The following is an 11,433-nucleotide window of genomic DNA, read 5'->3' as shown; positions in this document are numbered from 1 at the left end:
GGTGCTTTTCCATTGTCTCTTTCCACAGATGTAGTCTGTTTGATCTCTGTATTCCACCTGGTGAGGTCCTTGTGTATAGTTGTCTCATGCTGTCTAAAGAAGGTATTTGAAATGAACAAATTATTGATTTTGTAGAATTCTACCATGCAATCTCCAGCACCATTTCTATCACCAAGGCCATATTTTCCAACTACTGATCCTGCCTCTTTGCTCCCAACCTTTGCATTCCAATCACCAGTAATGATTGCATGTTTGATCAATTTCAGATTGAAGAAGTTGGTAGAATTCTTTTATTTTGTCCTCACTGGCTTTAGTGGTTGATGCGTAAATTTGAATAATAATGATATTAACTGGTCTTCCCTGTAGGTGCATGGATATTATCCTATTACAGACAGCATTTTACCTCATGACTGATCTGGATATGTTCTTTCTGACAATGAATGCAACACCATTGCTCTTCAATTTGTCATTTCTGGCATTGTAAACCATGTGGCTGTCAGATTAAAACTGGCCAATACCAGTCCATTTCTTCTCACTAATTCCTAAGGTATCAATGTTTATGTGTTCCATTTTATTTTTGAGAGCTACCAATTTTCCAAGATTCATACTTCATATATTCTATTTTCCAATTTTCAATGGATATTTACAGCAGTTTCTCTTCATTCTGAGTTGTGCCCCATCAGCAAATTAAGGCCTGCAGGCTTTTCTCCCATGGGTTTTACTTCATTCATGTCATCACTATTAACTCTTCTTTGAGTAGGCATCTCTTCCCCAGTCGCATGTTGAGTGCCTTCCAACCTGAGTGGTGCATTTTCTGGCACTATATCTGACAGTGTTTCTTTGTTATTCATTTGGTTTTCAGTGACTAAATATACGGAAGTAGTTTGTCACTCATTCTTCCTAGTTTGTCTTTGTCTGGAAGCTCATCTGAAACCTGTGCACCATAGGTGACCCTGCTGGTATTTAAAATACCCATGGCATAGCTTTCAGAATTACAGCAACTTACAGGCCACCACAGTATGACAAACTGACAGACAAGTAGTGGAAATATAGTATACAAAATTTATTATAGGAAGAACATCTGCACGGGAGACATATCAAAGGCAGCATAATCTCACTGCACTTCCAACCTGATATGTATTTATAGGGAAAGATTCTTTCCTTCTGAAAGTAAGTGGGCTTTCTTTTTTACATAGTTCCACTTGGTGTCACTTATATCTCTCCTTTTTCCCATGCTGCATGCACATCTGTTGTCCAAGATGGAGTCTAGGATTTCAGGATGGATTCTGTTGAGGATGTGGGCTACTTTACACCTTTGCTTTTGCTCCTGTGCTGAAAACTGGTTAAAGGGGAAGTTAATGTGTAGTTAATGATTAATAACTCCCTCTGGGTAGCTAAATAGGGAGGAAGGGCTCACAATTACCACTGATTCCTGACATACAAGAAGATACGTATATTTTTTTCCCATTGTATCTTTCTTATATCCCATCTGCCTGACAAGGAGATAGATTCTAACTTTTGCCAACATCCTGCACCTTTGTTCCATGTATTTGGAGATCTATTTTATGGTTTCATTGATTCTTTTCCAATGCTGTTTTTCCACTGCTCCAGTAATTTTGCTCAGTACTTTTCCTCCTGCTTCTTACCCTAACAACTCTTATACATAGCTGTGCCTGTGAGATCTGCAGCCTCAGTGTTCTCATTCAATCTGGTAAATACTGAATGCCCTTGGGAGTCCTTCCTTATAAATTGGTATTGAAATGGTAACATCTGTTTGTATATTTCACACAGAGGTCTAATTTCCTTTGTGAATTTCTAACACAACTTGTTTTTTAAGGTTTTCAATTGTTGTTGTTAAGTGCCATCGAGTCGGTTCCGACCCATAGCGACCCTGTAACAGGGTTTCCGAGGGTGTAAATCTTTACGGGAGTAGAAAGCCTTATCTTTCTCCCGCGGAGCGGCTGGTAGTTTCAAACCGCTGACCTTATGGTTCACAGCCCGATTCGTAACCACTACGCTACCAGAGGTTTTCAATAGGAGAGAAAAATATATATTCTCCATTGTTTAAGAACTGTAAGTTTTATCATATTCTTTTTGGATTCAAAATGCATGCATAAAATTGATACCCACTTATATCCTAAGGGTGAAACTTCATGCATGTTTTATAGCTCCAAAGGTTTAGTAAGACTTTAAATATTCTATTTGGTAACACTATTTCTTCTTACCAACCTGTTCTTTCTCCCTGTGTATACAGCTCAATTATGTGTGTATATATTTTTACGTGTTTATTTATAAAAGTATATCAACTATTCCAAATGAAACTGTAACATAGAAAAAAAAATCCTCACTAATTTTATTATTTACTTAGTAACATATTTTTTTTTGTCTAGATAATACTTAATTTTCTTGAATACCCTTCTACTAAGGAGCCCTAGTAGCACAGTGGGTTATGTATTGGACTGCTAACTGCAAGGTCAACAATTCAACTTTACCAGCCACTCTAAGGGAGAACAATATGCCTTTCTGCTTCCATCAAGATTTACAGCCCTAGAAACACTTTACCGGGTCATTATGACACAAAACCACCATACCACCACCCTTCTACTGTTTTCTCAAAGGTTTCAGTTGCCACCTGAGTATCCACACATTTTTGTATTCTTTTCATTAGATTTAATGTTATGTAATATGCCTTTTCCACATTGATCAATGATCTTCAAAGACAGCATCATTTTAAATGGCTGAAATAAGTTGTATCTGTTACTTCTAGAAAGATTTACAGTCTCAGAAATCCAGTACAAATTTCTTATTAGTCAGAGTCGACTCCACTGCAACAATTATTAGATATTACACTAAATTATTAGCTTCCTTTTGTAAAAAACAACAACACACACACACACACACACACACACACACACATATATATATATATATATATATATTTAAATAAAATCTTTTACCATAAAAAATAATCTTGTAATCAAGATTCTTTGCTTTATCATTCAGAAAATCTTGAGTCACTGGATTCTCAGGGTTGATTTTGGGTAGACTGACATGATTTACCAATGAGCTGCAAAAGATGAAGATATAAATTATTAAGCAAGTGAATTAAATCAGAATGCATAAAGGAGTCATCTCTCTGAAAGGTCAGTATGGGACCTGGATGAAGGATTCCATGGATCACTGAAGAAGATCTCTATTACTTTTTTTTAGGGTCTGTTATATTCTTGTTGGAGTCCTGGCGTGGTGTTGTGGGCTAATGCATCAGACTGCAAAGTTGTTTGAACTGCAAGGTGAGTAGTTTAAACTCACCAGCTGCTCTTTGGAAACCCTATACAGGGTTGCGATGGGTCGGAATTGACTTGACGGCACTTAACAACAACAACATATTCTTGTCAGAGGATTAAGAGAAAGGTGTGGCAAGCATGAAGAAAGTCTTACATCTCTGTTTAACTTTAGCAATATTTGGGATATTTTTTAGTACAAATCCCAGAATTGAGTTAGAGTAAGCAGTGGTTTGGATTCTTAAGAATGATACTGTGATAGAGATGACTATTTGTCTACCAAACCACCAAACATTGATATTCCCACTCCATTATGTTGTTGCTATACAATATCTCTCTGGACAGGAACTCCGTTTCCAAGTTTTTCGTCTTTGTTATCCTTTATAAGCAATGGCATGTGACTAATCCATGCAAACATAGTATTAGCAGAAATGATAGGTATTATTTAAATGGGTAAGAAGTGGCAGTACAGGTTTCAATCTCTCTCTCTCTTCTTTGCTGACTGGATTTCTTCATACCAAGCAATTTTCAAGCCAAATATTGAGAAAAGTCAAACCTCTAACATATTGGATCTTTGAATAATTATGGATAGAAGAGCCTGTATCATTCCCAAGACTGTCTTCCATTATGTGGACTTGAAGTAAATAGGAACATTTGTAATATTAAACCACTGAGATTCTGGAGTGTTCATTATATTATCTTCTTCCTGAGTAGTCAGAGAAACTGAATTTCTTAGACTACTTTGTTGTTAGATTGAGACCAAGAGAATTTTGATGAGTGACAATGTCAAATTTCTGAAGGTAAAGACAGTTAAGGGTAAACATGTGCTCATCCTCTGCTCCTCGAATACATGCAGTTGTAACAGAAGAACTCTCAATAAATAAATACAAAACATGTGACACCAACCATCCCTCCCATGGTACTCCTCATATGGATTCAATAATTCATTACAATGGCCACACAGAACTCAGACAACATACTCAGTTATGGGGCTTTTTAGAGAATTTAACAGGTTACAATTTGGTGTCAGAAATGCTCAGGGCACAGTTGTTCCAGTCAACTGCTGATAAATGCCCATAGGATAAGCCTCAGCCTGAAGACACTCAACTCTAGTTCTGTGGGTTTGCAAATCTAGCTCCCCAACTTAAATGCCTGTAGGTACCCCACTCTACAAGCAAGGCTTTGGCCCATAGTAACTAAGCTTTAATTGCCCCATTGTCTGGTAAGCCCACTGCTCTGTTTTGTGCTTTTTTTTTTTCTTGGTTCTGCTACTTCTGCTTCTCTGCTACTTCTCCAGTGTCACAGCTTTCTGTTCCTAGGTCAAGGAGGTTCATTGCACAGGGATATCAAGTTCCAAAGGACACAATTCCCTGCTGGTTCTTCTTCTTTGATGGTAGTGAGATCCCTTCTCCTGCTTCTGAGATTGTTTATTTTATACCCGTGCTAGAGTTTTAAATTTTTACAATAAAATTAACTCTGTTAACATCTATAGCTGAATGATATCATCCTATCAGTACGTTTTCCCATCTTCTCTTACCCAGACTAATCAGGGCAGAAACATAGTTTTGTGGGTGTTACAGACTGGCTAGAGGTATTAGATAATTCATTACACCACAGAAAGTCAGAAAGTATTGCTGTAAGATAATAAAAATATTTATTAAGCAAAATTATCAAAGTATGAAGTTTTTATTTCTCAACACTTCCTCTATTAAGGTCTATACTCTTCTGAAGGTAATGCTTATATCTTTGCAACCCTTCCCTGAAGAATTCTGCATTCTTTGATTCACACCATGTCAAAATGGCAGTTTTGGCATCCTACAGGGATTTAAACTATATTGCTTTGAAATGTTCTTTTAATTTTTAGAACAAAAAGAAGCCTTGAGAAGCAAGATTTGGACTGTAAGGTAGCTATGGTATGGTTTCTAAATGAAATTACTGTAGGACACCCTATGCTACCATCAAAGAATGAGCAGGTACTTTGTCATGATGGGAAAAATAAATCCCTTGGTGCAACTTTCTTGGGCTTTTCTCACAAATTTAGGTTTCAATTTTCATAAAACTTCTTTTTAGAAACTCCAATGATCATCTTGTGTTTTTTGAGAAAATCTATCAAGATTAACTTTTTGGAATTCAGAAAATAGTCACCATATTTAACATTCCCTCCTGCCTTGAATCTAACTGACATAGCAGTTCCCCTTGGATGCTGCTGTTCTGTTTGTTTGTTATTGGACCATTTTTTGTTTTTTGAAGGTACCCTAATGAAACTAAGACAAGTATATTGCTAATCTAAACATGTTTTGTTTAGATGTATGGACTAGAACCCTGGTAGCAATACTTTTTGACTCACTAGTGCAGTGTTGTAAAATTAAATCAGTCTTCAACAACAACAACAAAAAAACAATGGAATCAGCCTTCACTCCTAGGTTACTTTTGAAGAAAAAACAAATGAGGAGAGTTGCATGACTTTTATTATACTGTAATAATAGAGAAAAATAAATATTACTTTTATGCTAAAGCACTTAAATTTCAGGATTTGACTATTGCTGCCACATGCTATTACTCTAATTAATACAATTTCCAAATGTAATGTGTGAACTTGCAGCACTCATGATAGTTAGACTTTAACTCTGACTTCCTGTTTATTTCCATTGAAGACAGTGTTATACTCTGAAAAGTCAAAGAAAAAAAGAGTCATTGAGTCATTCTTCAATTCCTTTCACATTATTTTCAAGCAGAGAAACCAAATTGCACTTGAGAATTCACAGATACAATGATGTGTTTAGCAAAAAGATAAACATATATAAATCACTGGAATAGGTACCTTGGGGTCCATGTGTAGTGGAGGTGGTTATGTGTTTCTAGGAATAAAGATAACTTATAGCCCATTTTCTTGTACATGGATGTGATTTAATACACAAAGATATTTATTTATTTATTTTTTAATTAAATGTTTTTATTTTGCATTGAGTGAAAGTTTACAGGGCACATCATCAGCTTCACATTCAACCATTCATATAGCTTGTTTCATTACATTGATTATTATCCCCTCCATATATCATCAGTTTACAGTGTTTCTCTCTATCCTCTTTAAATTTTTTTTTTTGGATTGGGGGGGACAAAGATATTTATTTTTGATGCAACAAATGTGTAAGATCCACAGGAAGTCTAATTGTCATTACTAGGTGAAAGGGTCATAAATATGATGGAAGGGTAAGGATATTCACTCATTTATTCATTTGGGAGAATTTTATTTTGTGTTTTCCAATGAGCTGTAAACAGAAGGTAAGTTTTCTTGTATGAAATGCTGGTAAGGTCTGCTTGCTCTTTCCTTTTGACCCTGAATATCTTATAAAGTTGAAGTGATAATATGATAGTATGTTTGAAGACTCTTAAGTACCATCAAGTTAGTTCCAGCTCTTAGTGACTCTATATAGGATTTCCTAGGAGTGGATGGTGGGTTTAAACCACTGTCCTTGTGGTTCAAATCAACCTTGCAGGCCATAGATTGTTGTTTTTGTTAAGTGCTATTGAGTCAAGTCTGACATATAGCGACCCTGTAAAGGGTTTTCAGTAAGTGACTGGTGAGTTTGAACTGCTGAATTTGCAGTTCTAACTGAACTTGCAGCTCAGTGCTTACCCTACAGTGCAACCTTGGGACTCCATTTGAGAACTAACTGTTATAGAATCTGTGGAAATTTTGCAAGATGCTGTTTGAAGCATTGTAAGAAAGTGCACCTGGAATCTTGATGTTAGATCCTGATGATGTGACTTGCTATTCAGGTTTTGCAGTTATATAAGGGAGTTCAGGATTTTATGGTTGTAGATATAAGTAGTATAGACAGGATTAACCTAAGAGATCACACAGGAAGAAATAGGTGGACTTGAAAAAATAGTGTTCATTCCAAATCTCAGTATTGCTATTTCCTAGTATGCTGTTCTGAGAGTAAATATTTTGTATCTATTACAGCCAAGTGTGGTGCTTAATGTAAGTACTGGACTAATAAACACCAGAACAGTGGTTCAAACCCAAAAGCCATTACTCAGAAAACCTATACAGGGTCACGGTGAGTAGGAACTTACATAATGGCACTTAACAGCAACAACAGTAAAGTGTAACTTCCATTGGTTTTAAGAGTGAAAATGCTCAGTGTCTTTAGCCCCCTCAGAAGCCCTCTACAGGGTCACTATGAGTTGAAACAGACTTGACAGCACTTTTTAAAAAATAACAACCTAGTATTAAGTAAAACTATCCCATCCCCACCCTTGTAAGGTGCTCTGATAGTGTAGTGGTTACGATTCAGGCTGCTAACCTCAAGGTCAGCAGTTTGAAACTATCAGTGGTTCTGCAGGAGAAAGATGAGGCTTTCTGCTTCCATAACGCCTTGGAAGCCTTATGCAGTATCACTAGGAGCTGGAACCAACTCCATGGCACACCACCAACATTCTACCCTAGTGTATTTCATGAAGAATTTTATCCTACAACAAAATATAAACAACTGGATGAACCTTGTTGGCCCACTGTAATGGTAGGTGTACTTCATTGTTACATTAAACAAAAGTACTCTGCCTATGATCTTCCTATTGTATAAAATGATACTGTTCATATTATTTTGAACCACTGATTTTCAGCTAGGTATGAACTACCTCTTTGACAAGTTATATAAGGATAAAGCTTATCAGAAAGAATTTGGGTAGCTATGGAAAGATAAGTAAACATTATCTTACATGGCAAAAGTGGATTTTTAAGTGTGATGCATCTAGGGATCCTGAGATGAGAAGAGTATCCTGGATATGTGGATGGGCCCTAAATACAATCCTATGAAGGATGCAGAGGGATAGCAGACTTGGTGTTAAATACCACTGAGTCAGTTCTAAATCTCTGCAACCCCAAACACAACCAAAGGAAACACTATCCTGTTTTGCACCATCCTCACAATTGTTACACTTGAGGCCAATTTGCTGCCACTGTGTCAATTCATCTTGTTGGGTGTTTCCCTCTTTTTCACTGACCCTCCATTTTACTAACCATGATGCTCTTCTTAAGGGATTGGTCCTGCCTGATAACATGTCCAAAGTATGAGAGACAAATATTCTCCATGCTTACTTCTAGGAGCATCTGGCTGTACTTCCTCCAACACAGATTTATTTGTTCTTTTGACAGTCCATGGTACTTCTAATATTCTTCTCCAATATCATAATTAAAATACATCAATTATTTGAAGGTCTTCCTTACTCATTGTCCAGCTTTTGCATACATATGAGGCTATTGGAAATACTGGGTTTTTTGCAGCAGATTTGCCTAACGGAATACATCATTTGATTTCTTGACTTCTGCTTCTTTGAGTGTTGATTGTGGGTCCAAGCAAAATGAAGTCTTTGACAAGTTCAATCTTTTATCCATTTATCATGATAATATTTATTGAGACATTTGTGAGGATTTTTGTTTTGTTTATATTGAGGTGCAATCCATACTGAAGGCTATAGTCTTTGGTCTTCAATAGTTAGTATTTCAAGTCTTCTTTGCTTTCAGAAAGAAAACTGTGTCATCTGCATAACGCAGGTTGTTAATGAGTCTTCCTCCAATTCTGATGCCATGTTCTTGGATACATTTATCACCATACAGAAAGAAAAGTTATTGTAAAAGAATACAACTCTGGCACACACCTTTACTAATTTTAAATAACTCAGTATCACCCTTATTCATTTTGAAAGACTGACTCTTAGTCTAAGTACAAGTTCCTAATGAACACAATTAAGTGGATGATTTCCACATTTGGTTGGGTTATCTTTTTTGGAATGAGTACAATATGGATATTTATGAAAAGCAGAAAGGGAAATTAGACTATAAAGGAGACAGTTTGTAATGATGGAAGTAGAGTTTGGAATGATTCCATTTTAAGATGGGAAGGGTCGCAAGTAGAGAATTATAATCACTAAAATTTAGAAATGACAAAGGAATGGATTCTTTCCTAGAGCCTCTTGGGTGGGGTTGTGGGGGGGAAGGCATATGTGGCTCTGCTGATACTTTGATTTATTTTTCAGTGAGATCCATTTTAAACTTCTGACTTCCTTCCATAACTGTTAACAAATAAATACATGTTGTTTTAAGTCACTAAGTTTGTGGTGATTTGTCACAGCAACCAAAAACCTAATACAAAAACAGTATATAATTTTACCAAAATAGCAATTTATACATTTTAAATCCAAGCTCAGTTAGTCAGAAAAGTCAGTTGGAATTAATTGCAAATTGTAGAAATCTCAGAAGTAGGTATTAAAATATCTAAATAAACAATACCAATAAGAAACTTGGATAAGTTAAGAGGATACAGTACAGATGGTAACTGTTGACATGAGATGGTCATTTTTCTTTCTTATGTTATTATATAAAAATTTTAAAAAATTGAGACATATTGAGCAAAATCTGAGTGTTTCTTTTACCATTATTTCTCTTCACCTGTTGCCACAAGGATATTGTTAGATGTCATTGAGTTGGCTCTGAATCTATGCACAACTGAGTGAAACACTGTCTAGTTATGCATCTTCACAATTGTTGTTATATTTGAGCCCATTGTTGCTGCCATTGTGTCAGTACATCTTGTTGAGGATATTCCTCTTTCTCTCTGATCCTCTACCTTACCAAGCATGATATACCTTTCCAGGGACTGGTCCTTCATGATTGCCTGTCCAAAGTGCATGATAAAAAGTCTCATGATCCTCTCCTCTGAGGAGTATTCTGTTTGAATTTATTCCAGACATATGTGTTTATTGTTTATTTATTTGAAAGTCCATGGTACTTTCAAAATTCTTTAATAGTACCATAATCAATTATTCTCCTTATTTATTGTCCAGATTTTACATGCATATGAGACAATTGAAAATACCATGATGTGGGTTAGGAGCACCTTAGTTCTCAAAGTGAAATCTTTGCTCTTTAACTGTTCAGTCTTGTGCAACAGATTTGTCCAGTGTAATACATTGTAAGGTTTCTTGACTGCTGCTTCCATGAGTGTTGATTGTGCATTCAAGTAACTTGGAACTCCTTCACAACTTTAATTTTACTCAATTTATCATGAATTTTTTTATTGGTCCAGCTGTGAAGATTTTTGTTTTCTTTGTATGTATGTATAATCCAAACTGAAGGTTGCAGCCTTTGATCTTTATCAGTAAATGCTTCAAATCTTTTTCCATTTAAGCAAGTAAGTTTGTATCTTCTACATATCCCAGGTTGTTAACGACCTTCCTCCCATCCTGATACCCTGTCCTTCTTCATATAATCCAGTGTTTCAAATTATTTGCTCAGCATATAGACTATAGTGAAATGATACAATGCTGAACCACACCTTTCCTAATTTTAAACCATTCCATATCCCCTTGTTCTGTTTGTATGAGTGCCTCTTGGTCTATGTATAATTTCAACACAAGTACAATTAAGTATTCCAGAATACCCATTCTTTGCACTTATATCCATAGTTTGCTATGATCTATACCATCAAATGCCTTTTCAAAGTCTCTGCTTTTAGCCAAGATTCATATGACATCAGAAATGATATTTATATTCTGATATCCATAGCATCTTCTGAATCCAGCTTGAATATCTGACAGATTCCTGACAATGCACTACTGCTGAGACTGTTTTTTTTTTAAAACTATTTTTAGCAAAATTATACCTGAATGTATTAATGATATTGTTTGATAATTTCTACATTTTTTTTTTTTTAGATCACCTTTCTTTGGACTATGCACAAATATATATCTCTTCCTTTCAGATGGCTAAGTAGCTGTCTTCCAAATTTCTGGTATACATGAGTGGGAACTTTCAGCACTGAATCAGTTTATTGAAATATTTCAATTGGTATTCTGTCAATTCCTGAAGGCTTTTATGTGTGTGTGTGTTTTGTTTTTGTTTTTTTGTCAATGCTTTATTCCAGAATGGATTTCGTCCTTCAATGCCATCAGTTTTTATTCATACACTATCTCCTGAAATGGTTAAATATCAACCAATTCTTTTTGGCATAGTTTATCTGTGTATTCCTTCCATCTTCTTTTGCTGTTTCTTCCATCATTTAATTATTTTGTTCATGTTTCTGCTAGGTGCCACCAAGTCAATTCAGACTTAGAATGACCCTGTATAGGGTTTATGAGGCTGTAAACC

This window comes from Chrysochloris asiatica, unplaced genomic scaffold (genome assembly GCF_000296735.1).
Source record: "Chrysochloris asiatica unplaced genomic scaffold, ChrAsi1.0 scaffold00512, whole genome shotgun sequence".
Classification (NCBI taxonomy): domain Eukaryota; kingdom Metazoa; phylum Chordata; class Mammalia; order Afrosoricida; family Chrysochloridae; genus Chrysochloris; species Chrysochloris asiatica.
The sequence above is the reverse complement of the archived record's forward strand: the minus strand, read 5'-3'. Positions refer to the sequence as shown.